This window comes from Bison bison, unplaced genomic scaffold (genome assembly GCF_000754665.1).
Source record: "Bison bison bison isolate TAMUID 2011002044 unplaced genomic scaffold, Bison_UMD1.0 scf7180017864063, whole genome shotgun sequence".
Classification (NCBI taxonomy): domain Eukaryota; kingdom Metazoa; phylum Chordata; class Mammalia; order Artiodactyla; family Bovidae; genus Bison; species Bison bison.
This window is the reverse complement of record NW_011494635.1, coordinates 12,263,858-12,270,032: the sequence shown is the minus strand read 5'-3', so window position 1 is coordinate 12,270,032 and position 6,175 is coordinate 12,263,858. Positions and strand designations below refer to the sequence as shown.

Genomic DNA, 6,175 nt, shown 5'->3' with positions numbered 1-6,175 from the left:
CTTCTACTAACCCTGGGGTTCTTCATTTCTTCCTTTTCTAGTTGCTTTAGGTGTAGAGTTAGGTTATTTATTTGACTTTTTTCTTGTTTCTTGAGGTGTGCCTGTAATGCTATGAACTTTCCCCTTAGGACTGCTTTTACCGTGTCCCACAGGTTTTGGGTTGTTGTGTTTTCATTTTCATTAGTTTCTATGCAAATTTTGATTTCTTTTTTGATTTCTTCTGTGATTTGTTGGTTATTCAGCAGCGTGTTGTTCAGCCTCCATATGTTGGAATTTTTAATAGTTTTTCTCCTGTAATTGAGATCTAATCTTACTGCATTGTGGTCAGAAAAAATGCTTGGAATGATTTCTATTTTTTTGAATTTACCAAGGTTAGCTTTATGGCCCAGCATGTGATCTATCCTGGAGAAGGTTCCATGTGCGCTTGAGAAAAAGGTGAAATTCATTGTTTTGGGATGAAATGACCTATAGATATCAATTAGGTCTAACTGGTCTATTGTATCGTTTAAAGTTTGTGTTTCCTTGTTAATTTTCTGTTTAGTTGATCTATCCATAGGTGTAAGTGGGGTATTAAAGTCTCCCACTATTATTGTGTTATTGTTAATTTCTCCTTTCATACTTGTTAGCATTTGTCTTACGTACTGTGGTGCTCCCGTGTTGGGTGCATATATATTTATAATTGTTATATCTTCCTCTTGGATTGATCCTTTGATCATTATGTAGTGACCTTCTTTGTCTCTTTTCACAGCCTTTGTTTTAAAGTCTATTTTATCTGATATGAGTATTGCTACTCCTGCTTTCTTTCATAATGGAGCTTTTAAGTAGTGGAGATATGTTTAAATCCTGATCTGTCTTAATCTGTGCTTTTAAAAGACATTGTTATATTCTTTTCTATAGACTATTGTCAGTTCAAAATTTCTGTGGATTATACTTTTTTGAGTATATACTGATATTACAGACACCTTTAAACAGTTTTGCTGACCTTACTTGCATTCATACTGTAGTCCATGATTATTAGTGCTACTTCCTGTAGCTATATTCCACTGTAGGTACTGAAATATTAACCCGAAGGATCTGTCCCATTTATTTGCTCATTCATTCACTTATTCACTCACTCATTTCATAAACATTTATTATGCTTACTGTGTGCTAAAATAAAAGACAATAATTTGAGATCCTTGGCCAAAGGACATCTCATTCTTGGAGGGGACAGACATAAAAACAAGAATTTGGGTGAGATAAGATGTTGTACATACTGAGATTGAAATCTATGCACTATAAGGGTATGGCTTAAATAGTGTTTGGACAGTTATAAAAGTGATTTAGGGAAGGTTTCATTCCAGGATGAAAGATGATCCTTGACTTTTGTCATGACATCAGGTCAAAAGACTCTTTTTCAGACTTCTGTCATGTTGAAATACAGCAGTCACAAGTAACAATGTTAAACCATATAAGCCGTATGTAGACTTTAAGATGATTGAGAACCACTAAGAACCTTGATGAGGGAAACAACCTCATCAGATCAGCAGTGTAGAAAAAGCAAGCTTTGTATAATGGGCCGACTCAATGGAGGTGGCCTAGCTGTGGTCAGGGAAGCAATTTAGGAAACTGCAGTAATCTGGGCAAGAATTGTAGCTAATCCCTGGTAGCTCAGCTGGTAAAGAATCTACCGGCAATGCAGGAGACCCCAGTTTGATTCCTGGGTTGGGAAGATCCACTGGAAAAGGGATAGGCTACCCACTTCAAAGTCTTCTGGGACTTCCCTTGTGGCTTAGCTGGTAAAGAATCAACCTGCAATGTGGGAGACCTCTGTTTGATCCTTGGGTTGGAAAGATCCCCTGGAGAAGGGAACAGCTCCCCACTCCAGTGTTCTGGCCTGGGGAATTCCACGGGCTGTGTGGTCCATGGGCTGTGTGGTCCATGGGCTGTATTGTCCATGGGCTGTATTGTCGCAAAGAGTCGGACATGACTGAGCTACTTTCACTTTCACTTCACAGTGGTGTCACTGAGGGAACTGAAAGGGTGTAATCCATTTAGAAAATTATTAAAAAATTATTTAAAATATTTAAAACTAATTAAAAATTATTTTAAAAATGCTGTTTCAAGTATTTAATCACTCTCATCACAGAAGGCTCACAGCAGTTGGGGTAAAATCACCAATTTAATTTCTAACCAATGTTTCAATTTTGGATTCCCAATATACCTAATTTTCTACCACTTTGTCCTCTAGGATATGATGTGAATCTACTGAATGATTTACTATCACATGTTAAGTTGAAAAATGTTTTGACTTCAAGAACATCATTCTGTGGCCGTTACACCAAGGACCACTACCAACACTTTTACTTCTCTTTTTTCTTTCTTATCCATGTTATGTGTTTTTCACTCAGTAGACAGCCTGAATGTTTATTGAGTAAAATACTTAGGGAAAACTGCATGAATATCTATAACTAGAGAGAGCTCAAAAGCAAGAGAAGGAAAGACTGGGCATTTGGCATTTGAAAGGAAATAACTTATTTGTACACGTGCAGTTTACATTGTCTAACTTCTCTGTAACTATTTACTTCATTTATTTAACAAACAAGAATCATCACTATGACAACAATGACATTAAGTGGTGCATAGGTTCAGTCTGGGTGGAGGGGAGGCGGGAGTGCTAAGGCCAATTCTGGGAAATCCAGGTCTCATTATTTCACAGATCTTCATCCAGAAGTTACATGGATTGACTAAGAGTCATCTATCTTTTTCATTTTCCTTTTACCAGAAAGGTACTGATTATATTTGTAGGAATATGAAATCACAGGCAACTGAGAAGATCTCAGTGAAACATCCCCCCTTACCACCGTTTTAAGGATTGCATTCTAATGAATGCAACTAAAACAGCAAGATGCAATCTCTTGCTGTGGTTAAACTCTGTCTTTGGAAATCTCAACACAAACTCCAAATATGTACTTGAGACAGGGTTAGGTTTTCCTCAGAACTCACGCTAACAAATGGCATTATAAACAAAGGCATGTGCTTTTTAGAATTTTTTTCTAATTAAAAAATTTAAAACTAGACGGTCTCACTTCTCTAGTGATTTTTGGCTTCTCAGAAACTTCTTTAACTCATTATTACCCTATCTATAGTTTTTAAGGACCTTCTCAAAGAATATTCACTCAGTGTTCCTGAATTGTATTCAAAACTGCTGCCATGAAGCTAGGATTTAGTTACTAAGCTCCTATTGAAATAGCATAGAGTCCTGCTATATGTCTATTGTTCAAGGCCTTGACAATAGATAGAAGATAATACTACTGTAAATCTTGAGTACTTACTTTGGTATTTAAGATTAAGTATGGAAATAATGTATTAATAAGATAGCAAACAGTGCTATTCACTATTGACTGTTGTGTTTGTGAATCAGTTAGTGTATTAACTGGCAAATAACAAATTTGGAATGTCATACTAGTAAACTCTAAAGGTTAATGAAAATATCCAAGATTCATGAACATTTGCTATGTCCACTTTGACTCTCTTGTTAAGAAAACATTGTTTTTCTCTCTGAGTTAAAATAAAATGTGAACAAGATTACATAAACAGCTAAGGAAAGGGATACATAAATGGTCATAAATGATTACTTTCATTTTTTCTCTACATACTCATGATCCCGTCTTCTTAGAAAACCATTCAGTGATTTCTCCCTACATTCCCAGCACTGCCTGGTAGAACACAGAAAACCATCTGAGATGATAGAAGACAACAAACTAAGACTTAAATAGCACTTCCTTCAAAATGAAAAGCTCATAATAATCATAACCCTCACTATGATTAAAATTTGTTGTTATAAACAAAACTTAAATAGATTTGCCAAAAGTATCCAGCAAATAAATCTTCCTGTACCTACTCATATTCTTAGTTAGTATTTCCTGTACCATCAGCTGAAAATAATAATAATCATATTTATCTGAGTGCTCAACATGTCAGGTACTTTCTAAGAGCTCATTCAACTCATTTAATTCACAAACCAATCATATTTGAATCTTTATCCCCATTTTGTGGTTAGTACACTGATGTACCAAACAAGTTAAGTAATTTGCCGCTTACATGGCAAGCATGAAGCAGATATGGGATTCAAATCTAGGTGGCCTTACTATCAAGCCTAAGGGGTTAATCTCTTTTTCATACTGTATAGGGTCAGTTTATTGACAGTATTCAATATCTTAAAACACAGGTTATAGCTACCTGGTGGCAAGTATTTGCATTATAAATCAGAAGATTACATATATCTTCAATCATGAGATTCATAAAATATATTTCAAATATTTTAATTTTTTAACTTTTGATTTTTATGTTTGATATCACACATGCAATTAGATAACCAGAGCAATTCTAGTTACATTTTACATTGTTTGTTAAGGTTACTTATAGATATAGATACATCTAGACATAAAAAAATACCATGGTACATCTCTTTATTAGAGTGGGTAAACCCATGCAAACATTAAAACTCAGTTAGCCAATATGTCAGTCCGTAGCCAAGTGTGGCTATTCAAGTAAATTAAAATTAAACAAAAGTAAAATTCAGTTTCTCACCTACATTGCCACACTTCTATTACTCTATGGCTATTTATGTTACTATATGGAACCACACAGATGTAGAACATTTCCATCATCATAGAAAGTTCTCCTGGATAGCATACAAGTCTGTATCTTTAGAGAACTATTTCCTAAAAATGTTTTAAATGATAGTGTGATAACATACTGGATTTCTAGTTCAAAATGATAGATTGAGCACATATGTACCCTTTTATCAAATTTAAGACCTTACTGAAATTAAAGTACAGAAATCCAAGAATGCATAACACTTATGACAGCAAAGGAAAGGAAGGCACAAGCAGCAGAGAAACTTCAAGACATTTATGAAAGAAACAAAAGGTAAAGGGAGTATATTGACACCAGGAAAATGAAAAGAAAACTGCTCCTGTAGAGAGTCTTTGTGAGAACCCTGAAGGCAGGAGCAAGTCGTATCATAGGGTGCCTGAGGGTTCCTAGGGTCTAGAGTGCAAGTGTGACAGAGATGAGGGATGAAAAGTGGGAGCTGAAAGCCAGAGGAATCACTGGAGTTCTGTTTGTGACACTCCCCCACTAGCACAGGGGAGACTCTGCTGAAGATGGGTAAGGTTTGCTGGGGTTCCGGGGTGTCCAGGGGACTGGTCTCTGCCTCCTGCTGCTGCCTTGGAGGGGTGCAGGGTGGTGAGGAGCTGGGAGCCATGGGGTCTCCCAAGGGTCTGTGCTCCAGCCCAGGGGAGACTCCACCTTTAGCATCACAAGGCATTTCAGAAATTCCAAAACATAAAAGACCATGGTACATCTGCAGAAAAGCTGATGGCAGAGGAAAGAGATAAAGTAAAAAAAGAACTTTAAAGACTCCAAAGGATAGGTTCAGAGGGATTGAAAATATGTTTAAATAAGAAGAATCTGCTGTGAAAAGAAAATTGGAACATTAAAAACAGTTCACAAATATTAAAAAAAATGATTTTTGGAATTAAAAATAAAATTACTGGTTTACTGAAGAAGAGGGTCAAGGATATTTCCCAAAATGTAAAACAAAGTGACAAATAGAAATGATTAAATGATTTTAATCATTAAATATGATTAAATGGAGAGGCTTGAAGACTGTTTAAAATGTCCAATATCCAAATGATAAGGGCTTCAGGAAAATTAGAGATACCAAGGGAACATTTCATGTGAAGATGGGGGCAATAAAGGACAGAAATGGTATGGACCTAAGAGAAGCAGAAGATATTAAGAAGAGGTGGCAAGAATACACAGAATTGTACAAAAAAAGATCTCCATGACCCAGATAACCATGATGGTGTGATCACTTACCTAGAGCCAGACATCCTGGAGTCTGAAGTCAAGTGGGCCTTAGGAAGAATCACTACAAACAAAGTTAGTGGAGGTGATGAAATTCCAGTTGAGTTATTTCAAATCCTAAAAGATGATGCTGTGAAAGTGCTGTACTCAACCTGCCAGCAAATTTGGAAAACTCAGGAGTGGCCACAGGACTAGAAAAGTCAGTTTTCATTCCAATCCCAAAGAAAGGCAATGCCAAAGAATGCTCAAACTACCACACAATTGCACTCATCTCACACGCTAACAAAGTGATACTCAAAATTCTCCAAGCCAGTCTTCA

At 36.3% G+C, this 6,175-nt stretch overlaps 1 protein-coding gene across 1 annotated transcript in view; it reads left to right on the top strand.

The window, feature by feature from the left end:
• HAO1 (hydroxyacid oxidase (glycolate oxidase) 1) overlaps positions 1-6,175 on the top strand; it is a 67,177-nt gene that overhangs the window by 46,709 nt on the left and 14,293 nt on the right. The window lies entirely within an intron of this gene.